The sequence below is a fragment of the Solanum lycopersicum genome, chromosome 6 (genome assembly GCF_036512215.1).
Source record: "Solanum lycopersicum chromosome 6, SLM_r2.1".
Taxonomy (NCBI): domain Eukaryota; kingdom Viridiplantae; phylum Streptophyta; class Magnoliopsida; order Solanales; family Solanaceae; genus Solanum; species Solanum lycopersicum.
In genome coordinates, this window is record NC_090805.1 from 3735864 (window position 1) to 3747844 (window position 11981).

The following is an 11981-nucleotide window of genomic DNA, read 5'->3' on the forward strand; positions in this document are numbered from 1 at the left end:
TTTGAAGTAAGATTAATTTAAACATTTAAAAGTTATATAGAAAAACTCTTACATCTTAATATGTTGGTCGTAATACATGTAATTTAACTTAAAAAAAAATAAAATATGATTAATATTTTGAGGCGGATGAAATAATATTATATTTTTTAATATAATAGATAATACAATATAATATTTAAATCTTCGTAAAATACGGTTAAGGTATTACCTTGGGAACATAAGAGAGATACTCCTTAGTTTCGGGAATCTTGTGAACAAAAAAAAATAAAATAATTCAACGCCATCCACCTAAATCAAGGGACTATAGTTCTCTAACCGTATGATATTTATAATTTACTGATTATAATGAAAATTTAAATATGCATGACTCAACTAAGGGAAAAAGGTTTGTTATAATTTTTTTAAAAATAATTTCTAAAACTTGAATTTGAAATACATCTGTCGGTGGTATTTGAAGCAATTTTTTTGAATAATACGTTGTCAAATTAAGTGTTTTTACCAAATACTTCCTCAACTTTGATTTATTTGTCTTATTTTTCTTTTTATATGTATAAAAATGTATTAAATTTTTTTACAAATTTCCACATTGCATGTGCAAGACCGCAAGAACAAAAAACATGTATATTTGACATATTTCTAAATCAAACGTATATATTCTTAATTTTCTTAAACTCCGTGTCAAGTGAAGATCAAACAAATAGAAACAAAAAGAGTACAAGTTGATGGGCTTTCAAATGAACATTGAGCCCAGTTGAGTTGAAAGACAATCTTCAGCCCATACCCAATTCCCTCCACTTTAAATCCGCCAAAATGAAATTTGAATTTACATTCAAAATTTCATCCCAAAGAATGAAACACAAAAACACGGAAACAAAATCCATGTCAATCGCAATGAAGGCTTCAAATTCATCTTCAAATGTTCATCCACCTTATTTACAGGTAAATTCTAATTTATAGAGATTTACACTTTTGTTTGATAGACTCGATAGTAAATGCTCGTATACACCGTCAGTGATGTAGACTATGATTGCTGAGTTTAATTGATCCAAATTTTGTGATAGATCATTCATAATAGATTATGAACCTATAATTAATTTCACAAGTGCAATCGGTTTGGTGTTTATCACATGGAATTTGGAACGAATCAAATTTGAATTTCGGATCCACCTTTGTATGATGTATTTCATCGTGCCTCAAAAATTTGAGTTTTGAATTTATTTCTAAGCGTCCATCCACCATATTTACACGTACTGTTTATAATATTTTGTTAGTTCGAAGCTGAGTTGAGATGTTAGCTCGAACTTGATATGGAGTTTTGATGATTTAACGAACTTGATATGAAGTTTTGATGATTTAACAAACTTATCGATCTAACAAGGAACCAGATCCTTGTTATTGGAATGTTGACAATGAGATGAATGATAAACTCTGTGTGAGGTATATTTGTGTGCTATGATAAAATAAGGGGAAAATGTTATATTCTAGGTGTTTTGATGATCCTCAACAAATGCAGGGACCTAGTCCCTTATAGAGTTCTCTCGTCCAGATACAAATGGGGTACATTCGTAAAAGCTAGCATATCAGGTGGTAGGTGAAAAATGCAGTGTCCTACACCAATAAGAAGAGCGAAAGAGATAATATATTTCACCACAAATTCGTTGAAACCATCCCATTGGCTGAAGGCCTGCTGTTGGAAAAGCTGTGCACCTACCGCATTAGAGGTGACAACTCTTTTGACACCTGTTTTTTCACCTTTCACGTCGTAGTCTTGCGGGGACCAGGTCCCTTTCTTGCGGTCTTGTTAGAATATGTGCATCCACTACCTGTCAACGGACCAGGTCCTTTTGACACAGCAAGAACAGTCCTAAAGATTAAACAATATGAAGAACACAACACAAGCAGTTTACGTCGAAACCTCCTTGCTCAAGGGAATAAAACCACGACCTGTTGCACAGGATTTACATCCGTCTTCACTAATCTTCTCAAGCAAAAGTGAAATCCGGTTACAATCAATGTCAGAAAAAGTTTCTAATCTCACGATCAAGTAATCTACCTATTACTTGGAGAGCCTAAGCGGATACAACACCGTCCACTAAGCTATCACCCCTAGATAACTTAGAATTTGCTAAGAGGATACCACACCGCCTACTAAACCACCTAACTCTAGATGACTTAGAATTTGACTAAGCATCAAAACAATATTGCCCACTAAATCAGTTAACATTAACTGATTTAGACTTTTACAAACCCAAAACAAATATATAAATCCTTTATAGATTAGAAACAGATTTACAATGTAAGGATATAGACACAAAGCTCTAAATACAACAAAGATTCTTTTTTACTCTATTACGTCCTTATGTTAAGTTGAGTAGTGTTCTTCCTTGAAGATGACCTTCTGTTCAAGCTTGTGAATTTTCAGAGGAAACCCAAGTTTAATTTGCCAAGTATTAAATTTGTTTTTGTTGGAAAGAGATAATATATTTCACCACAAATTCGTTGATGTGGTGAAACCATCCCATTGGCTGAAGGCCTGCTGTTGGAAAAGATGTGCACCTACCACATCAGAGGTGACAACTTTTATGACAGCTGTCTTTTCACCTTTTCACGTCGCAGTCTTAACCTTGCAAACTTCTTTGTGAGTTCTTGAAAAGGCTTGTTAACTGACTTCCTTCTTTGGATGAATGAATATAATATGGTATTTGTCATGCTAAAAATATCAAACATAAAGAGTTATTATCCGTTGGACAAACACCCTCCTTCATTCTGATTGGTGTGTAGTACAATGACGCCTCACCAACCTCTGACGTGACAGCTTCACAGCTATAACCAATTACGTATCTGATGGAGGAAACTCTGCCTGGGACCAGGTCCCTGCATTCGTGAGATACCAAACACACAATCTCGTCCGCTCTTCTTATTGGTGTAGGATACTGCACTTTTCACCTACCACCTGATATGACAACTTTTACGACTATAACCTATTTGTATCTGGACAAGAGAAATCTGCCATGGACCAGGTCCCCGCATTTGTGAGGATCTTCAGAACACCTAGAATATAACATTTTCCTTCTTTTTGAGGATAGCACACAAATATACCTCAGACAGAGTTTATCATTCATCTCAGAGTTAGCATTCCAATAACAAGGATCTGGTTCCTTGTTAGATCGATAATTTTGTTAAATCATCAAACCTTCATATCAAGTTCGAGCTAACATCTCAACTCAGCTACGAACTAACATTTTCCCCCTTTTTGATGATAACATACTTATTCACCATCTTCCCCAATCAAAAAGAATTCTTAGGGTAACTGGAGTTTAATCATCCTCGATGTTTGTCAAATTATCAAAACATCAGCACAACATTTCCCCCCTTTATGATGATGACAAACATCTTCTTCCCCCTATCGACAGGACCAGGTGCTTGTCAGGTAGCAAACATTTATTCCCCCTGTCAGCATGACCATATTTCTTAATGTAGCTACCATTGATTTCCCCTATCGATGTGACCATGTCTTCTTCAAGCAGTTACAACATCATTGATCTCATACCTTACCTTAATAACTTTACCCCTTTTGACATCATAAAAAAGGGTTAAAGGAGTAAACCAAGTTGACAGAAATATAGTTCCAAAAAATTCATGGCCACTTGGGCAACACCGAGCATGAGTAAAAAGGCATAATGTAATGAGACAAGTTGGTAGAAACAAGACATTTTACATCCATAAATAAAAGATCAGCCATTAAATCATTGCAAATATGATTACAAATGAAAACCAGAACAATGCCCAAAAGGAGTAATGAGGACTGGCATAGAGAGATAGGAAGAGAAGGGATGACTTAGAGGCAAGGGATTGAAATAATAGAATTCATATAGCATATCCCTTAGCATGAGATTTTCAGAATCATCTCTTAACACTCAGCATGTTGTACAGCCCAACCTATATGTTTAACTTTCAGAGCTGCAATTTTTTTTGGTTTTGGCACCAGGTCCCTCTGATAGTGTTGTTTCAGAAGCTGGACTTTTAGACAATCCATTTCACTATTCTAGTTAACAGGAGCAACTGTCATAGCTTTCAGCACCAGCCTGAGTTTCTCATATAGGAAGATAGGTAAAAGAAACAACTCAACGCCTCCGAGATGAATAAATCAACAATTGATATATATATATATATATATATATATATATATATATATATATATATATATATATATATATATATATATATATATATATATATATATATATATATATATATATATATATATATTACACCTTCCTCTTCAGAAAACTTTGAGTTCTCATAATATCAACTTCACCCTTTTTGAACATCATCTTTTCCACTTCTTCATTTTTCATGGAGGACCAGATCCTTCTTCACACTTAAAACATTTTCATCAGAGAATTCTCAAGCAAGAATAAATGGGGTTAACAATTTGAAGTGTGTTTGGAAAGAAGAGAAAAGAGAATTTTGAAACACCATGATATTTGGAAGGTGACTTATTTTTACTGGGGAAATAGAAAGAACTATGGAATATAAAGAAGGAGAAAATGAGGTATCATTTTTGCACTCAAAAGATGGGACAACAGTCAGATACCAGAATGACTGACATGTGGCAATTTCAAGGTTCTCATGCGTAACTCAAACTGCAATGTTAAGAGTGCTAACCTTCGAGAAAGGACCAGGTCCCTCCTTTTTCCATGTGTGTATACCTACAAAAGGTATGAAACTGAAATTGCTAAAACATACATAACTGAAAAGCAAGGATACCTGCTCCTTTTGCATAGTCATGAAAAAGTTGATTGCTTCAGGCAGGATTCATTCAAGAAGATTTTAGGTTTCCATCATCAGCTTGATTAGTTCAGCCAAATTTTTAAGAGCTTCAGGCTGCTACTTGGCTTACAAGAGTTAATTCCATCAAGCTGCACTTGTTACTTTTATTGCCTTAGTTGATGAAAAAGCAATTGAATCTTGCCTTTTAATTTTCCATGAGTGAAAGATCAGTGTATAACATAATCCACTAATGAGGTACACTTTCCATCAGCTTGATATCCAATATAATAAACATCACCATGTGCTCCAAATCAAAAAGTCTCTTGATGGACAAAATTGAACCAGGTCCCCTTCTTCAAATATCTTCGGATTCTACTACCAGCCGTAAAAAGTGATTTCTTTGTACATGAGCAATCATGGGACTCGGTTCATCAGCATCCAGCTTCAAGTTAGTGCCCAATAAAGTATGAATTGTCCATCCACCCATAACATGAAACCTTTTCAACAGCTTCTTCAAACTAGTACTAGGTCCCTTTCTTTGTTCAGACAATAATTACCCTAATCACGTTGTGCTATCTTCTTCTCTTCAGCTAAGTTATTATGAGTACATACTAGTCCTAGATTTGGACTTTAGTGAAGATTGTCAAGACACTCGATCTTCCATTTTGCTTGCAAAAAATCATGACGACATTGCCCTTCTGTAACATTGTCTTGACTTGAAGTATGTTAAGCCATTTAAGCAGCTCACAAATGTACTTTTCTTGACAACCTACGGTACCTTTTGAGTTTTGCTGAACCTGTAGCTATAAGAAGAATTCTCTCATCGTGCTCATTTAGAACCGACTACCCATGAATGCAACATACTTTTCACACAATAATTCAAAAGATAACTCCAAAGATGAATTCATTGATATACAATTGAATGATCAACAACTCCTTTCCTGGCATATTCAAAGGGAGGGTTTTTTTGACTTACCTCACTTGAAACCATTGTTGAAGTAGAACTTAGACAACCGATCAGCTTGTTGGGGAACCGACTGTCAAAATTTGCTTCTTTCAAACTAAGCTTGATCAGCTTCTTCATTCTCACCTTCAGATTTCACATTATCAGTTTGAACTGCATCATCTTTGTTCAGCAATGTCTAGAGGACTGGGTACCTCATCAGGTTCATCATCTGCATCAACTTCCTTGAGATTACTGAATTCATGAAGAGAATGCTTTGCAGCAAGCACACTAGTTATACCATCTCTCTGATTCTGAAGTAGCCTTCTAACTCATAGTTTCTTTATTTTGTAACTTCTCAATTATTCTAGACTCATCAAAAATCGCATGAACATCTTTTTCAATGCACACATTTTATACACCGGATAAGCCTTGCTGGAGTAAGAGTATCCCAAACACACTCTTCCAATATCATTATTTTTTTCACAAAACATGTTACATTCATCACTTCACCTCGCGGAATCTCGAAAGATTAAAAGCCTGCATATTTTACTTGAAGGATGGTCTGATCTGCTTCTCCTTAATATCATCGTCACAACCTTTGTCATTATCAAATATCATTTTATGCAGAGTGGGACCAGGTCCCTTGACACAAGTTTGTGCAGCAAAGCAACACTCATGAGCACGTCTCTTGAATTATACCTCAGCATTCATACCTTGAGCATTATGTTCAATGAGACTATCACAGTGAGCAGTAAACAGATCAGCAATATACATGCTCTTGCATCTCTTTTCTATCAAAATCATCGCCTGAGAGAGCAAGTTTGTGACAAACAGTTATCTGATAAGAGCTTAACTTCATTTCTTTCATCACAAATCTACACCAAGAATGTAGCATTTCTTACCATTCGCCAAACAGACACCTCCACCTTGAAGTGCCTTGAGAGAGAGAGAGAGAGAGGAAGTTTTGTAACCTTCTTAGTCATATGTTTTGAGCATATGCTATTTATAAACCAACACTGTCTACTTCCTATCTTCTGCACAAGAATTACATGTTAAGACTTAGGAACCCACTTCAAACAGAGTTCCCAATAACTGTCAAAAGTCTTAACAACAAACCTTCTTGTCCAAGGGGGCAAAGTGTTCTTGCTAAATCGATAGCAAGGACCAGGTCCCTTGTGCTCCATTTCCTCATTATTATCGGATCTGACAAATTTAGCACGAAGGCCAGGTCCCCTTTCTTTATTTCTTGATTATTTCCGATCAGTCAAACTTCACATGCCTTTCTTTAGCTCTTTTCCGTTGTTTGGAATAATTTGACGAACTTCCTTCAAATTTTTCGGACAATCTTTCTTAAGATTTCCATCTCGACCACAATTCTCACACAACTGATTGTCAGCATCAGGAACATTTTTTCTTCGAGGATTGTAGGAGGATTTTATCTTGTCACAGCCTAATCCTATTCTGCTGTTGTTGTGTTGACTGATCAGATTTGTAAGAATCTTAGAGGAAGCGGTCCATTTGAGAGATTTTTCCAGTAACTCTTTTACATGGACCAGGTCCCTCTCTAACTCAAGATTTCTTTCTAATGCAATTTCAATCTTCATTTCAGCAGTGTGCAGCTTATTCTCAATCTCTAATTGCAAGCTTCTTGCCGTATTCTTTCCCTTAAAAGTTGTATTAGTTACCCCTTTCATCTTTTTCTTCAATTCTAGATTTTCAGCTTCTAGAACAAGCACTTGACTTTTAATATCTGATATTTGGGCAACTAATGCAATTTTTTTCATCTTGATAGATATCTAAACTGTTGTTTATGGGATCCTTCTCACTTTTCCGCTCACTTATCAAATCAAGTAATACAACTGCTAGCTTTCTCAACTTGCTAGTAGAAAAGGTATTCAACTTTTGCTTGAAATAAGATAGAGTTACCTTTTCATCAGCATCTTCACCGTCTGACTTTTCCATGAAATCATTATCTGTGTATTCAGAATCATCTGAATCACTTGAGGATTTTTCCCAAGCAGCCATATCCCTTTTTTATTGCACCGAAGAAGACTTCTCTTCTGCTTATCTTGTGATGCACCATGTCCTCCTCTGTCTTTACCTTCTGCAGTCTTGACAAATTTCATGTGGTTAGTTTTGTGCACAGAAAAGTTTCCAATGGAGTGACCAGACAATAACTTATGCCACACACTTCACTTGAGCTGGTAGCTTTGTCATGATTTTCTTTCTTACGATCAGCCTCATCAACCAGACCAGTCTTCTTGTCTTTGCCCTTGAGAAAAAGACCCTCATTTTTTCTGTACATCTCATGAACTTGTAGATGCTCAAATAGTATATGCATTGGCATTACAACAGGTTCTCTTATCTCGTTTCCAGTCACAAAATCATTTGTCCAAGATCTAGGAAGAATTTCCAGTATCTTAGAGACTTGCTTGACAATAGGAATAGGTTCTTCAAGGAACATGAGCTCATATGTGATGTTGGAGAATCTGGTGCGCACTTCATGAATGAGTTCACCTTCATTCATGGTGAAACCTTCAAACTGAGTAGTAAAGAGATCTAGCTTAGATTTCCTTATTTCCTCACTGCCCTCATAAGTTGTTTTCAACAGATCCCAGATTTCCTTTGCTGATTCACAAGATGATCAGATCGTATTCATTTATAATAAGGCCACACATCAATAGCTTCCTTGATTGTGATTTTTCTGGACTAATATTCCGTCAGAGTCATTATATTGTTTTCTAGCTTTGGGAATGACTCTTGTGACCTCTCCATCTTTAACCTCCGTAGTTGGCACATAAGGAACTTTACATATGATGTCCCATACTTCACTGTCCTCAGCCATGAGATAGTCTCTCATTCGAATCTTCCTATATTTATAGAGCTTACCATAAAAAAGAGGAGGTCTTGTGAGAGACTAATTTCTTTGCTTATTCACTAGTAACACCATTTCTCGCAAGAACTTCTCTCTTTGTGTTAACCAGATAGAGAGAACCTGCTCTGATACCACTTGTTAGAATATATGCATCCACTACCAGTCAACGGACCATGACCTTTAACACAGCAAGAACAGTGCGGAAGATTAAACAATATGAAAAACATAACACAAGCAGTTTTCGTGGAAACCTCCTTGCTCAAGGGAGTAAAACCACAACCTGTTGCACAGGATATACAACCATCTTCACTAATCTTCTCAATCAAAAGTGAAACCCGGTTACAATCAATGTGAGAAAAAATTATTAATATCACTATCAAGTAATCTACCTATTACTTGAAGAGCCTAAGTAGATACAACACCATCCACTAAGCTATCACCCCTAGATAACATAGAATTGGCTAAGAGGATATCACACCGCCCACTAAACCACCTAACTCTAGATGACTTAGCATTTGACTAAGCAACAAAATAATGTTGCCCACTAAATCAGTTAACCTTAACTGATTTAGACTTTAACAAACCCAAAGCAAATATCTAAATCCTTTATAGATTAGGAACAAATTTACAATGTAGGTACATAGACACAAACCTCTAAATACAACAAAGATTCTTCTTTACTCTATTAGGTCCTTCTGTTGAGTTGAACAATGTTTATCCTTGAAGATGACCTTTTCTTCAAGCTTGTGAATTTTTAGAGAAAATCCAAGTTTAATTTGCCAAGTCTTAAATTTGTATTTGTTGAAAAGAGATAATATATTTTCACCACAAATTCATTGAAACTATCTCATTAGCTGAAGGCCTGCTGTTGGAAAAGTTGTGCACCTACTGCATCAGAGCTGGCAACTTTTCTGACAGCTGTCTTTTCACCTTTTCACGTTGCAGCCTTGGGGGGACCAGTTCCCTTGCTTGCGGGTATCAGGTCCCTTGCAAACTTCTTTGTGAGTTCTTGAAAAGGCTTGTTGACTGAGTTTCTTCTTTGGATGAAAGAATATAATATGGTGTTTGTCATGCTAAAAATATCAAACATAAAGAGTTATTATCTGTTGGACAAACACCTTCCTCCATTCTAATTGGTGTAGTACACTGACGCCTCACCAACCTCTGACGTGAAAGCTTTACAGTTGTACCCAATTATGTATCTGATGGAGGAAACTCTACTTGGGAATAGGTCACTGCATTTATGAGATACTGAAACATACATTCTCGTCCGCTCTTCTTATTGGTGTGGGACATTGCACTTTTTACCTACCACCTGATATGACAACTTTTACGACTGTACCCCATTTGTATCTGAACAGGAGAAATCTGAGAGGGACCAGGTCACCGCATTTGTGAGGATTATCAAAACACCTAGAATATAACATATTTAGAGCCCATACTTAATTTTTTGTTAGATAGATTTGATATATAACCTGTAAATGCACGTATACTAGGTGAACGATGTAGACTATAATTATTGTGTTTAGTTGATCCAAATAATATGTGTGAAACTGTAATTAATTTCCAAAATTATAATATGATTGGTGCTAAGAACATAGAGATTGGATTAATCATATTTAAATTCCGAATCTGTCTTTGTATGCATTCATTGTATAGAAATTCAAGCCTCGATTTCATTTTTGGACTTCAATACTCCCTATTTTGAGGTAACTTAAGTTGTTCTTTCCCTTTTCCCCCCAAATCTGAAATTTGTAGAGCTTTACAGTTTATTTTTGTTAGAGATTGATCACAAATTCAATATATTAGCAGTAAACTATAGCTACTGGGTTCAATCAAACTAGCATTTTGACATATATTAGATTATAAACTCATAATTTCTAATGTAATTGGTTCAGTAGTAAGAACATGAAGTCAAAATCTATGAAATTTAAATTCTGAATTCACCTTTGCATGCACTTAACATATTTCCATTTGATCATAAACTTTGAAGTTGAAACTTGAAAATTTGAGTTTTCAAGTTGTATTTTACTTGGAAAGAAACTATAAGTTTTCTGAGGGGAAGTCCCCAAAACAACTTCAAAATATTTAAAGACCATAATGTCAAAATCTGATCAAATTTTAGGGTCAAATGTTAGCTTAAAATTATAAACTTTCATGCTAATGTTTTGTGTTCCTGTAGATGATCATAGAGGCAATACCGAAGGATCAAAATGGTCTGAGCCAACCAACAATAGCAAAGTTCATCAAAGCTAAGTACAAGCAATTTCTTCCTCCGAATTTCAAGAAGTTCCTCTTTGTTTAGTTAAAGAAATACGTAGAGTCCGAGAAGTTATTCAAAATCAACAATTCCTATAATATTTTAGATAATCTCTACAAGGAAAAAATGAAGTGGCTTCGCCAAGTAAAGACCCCAGAAGCATGTAAGAAGAATGTATCAATTACTCCAGGTAAACAAATGTAAAAGTTGGATCAAATTTGAGCTGGTAAAAACAAGTAAGACTAATATACATGTCATAATTCAGCCGTCGTGATAATGTTTGAGTCAAAATCAATTGGCCTAGATGGGTCACGTAACAGATATGTCCAACTTGTTATGTTATCTTATAGGTTCTCTACGACAATTTTCTATTATAGCAGCCAAAAAGTATATGAACAAACAATGCTATTATAGAGAGGTCTGACAGTGTTAACTCAAGTCCTCCAATGCTAGTAATTTTTAATCTCTAAATTTTATTCTTCATATTTGGGTCTTTGATATATGTTAACTCACCAAGTTACAGTATTTGACTGAATCTATTGGAAAATCAAGCCAACAAATGGGTCATAACTCAACTCGTCTATATTTGGATGAACTACTGATAAATAGGTTAATTTTTGCTACTTTAGCTGCTGGTAAAACTGATGGCAAGATGAAGAGATTGAGCCAAGTAAAAACACCAGAGTGGTTGGAGAAAACAAAGGCTGCAGCACCCAAAAAACAAAAATATCTGAGGTCAACAACTTCTGCTCTTAAAAAAGGGGAAAATATATATGATATCTGGGGGTTATATCTCTATTCTCTTGTCTCAAGTATTGGGAGCTTATTTTATTTTCAAAAATTTCCTTAAGAGTTTTATACTATTTTGCTATAGTTTCTTTACGTCTGCTATTTCTTTTATCGACCTATTTTGAATGTTTTACCTTGATTTGAAGGTCTATCCGAAACAACCTCTCTACCTCTCAAGGTAGGGATAAGGCATGTGTAGACTTAACTCTCTTTTGATCTCACTTGTAAGACTATACTAGGTATGTTGCTGCTGAACCTTATACCTATTTGAGTGATACTTATGGTTACCGCCACTGAGGGCTATAGTGGGATGAATATGGTTAAACGATATTCTAGGT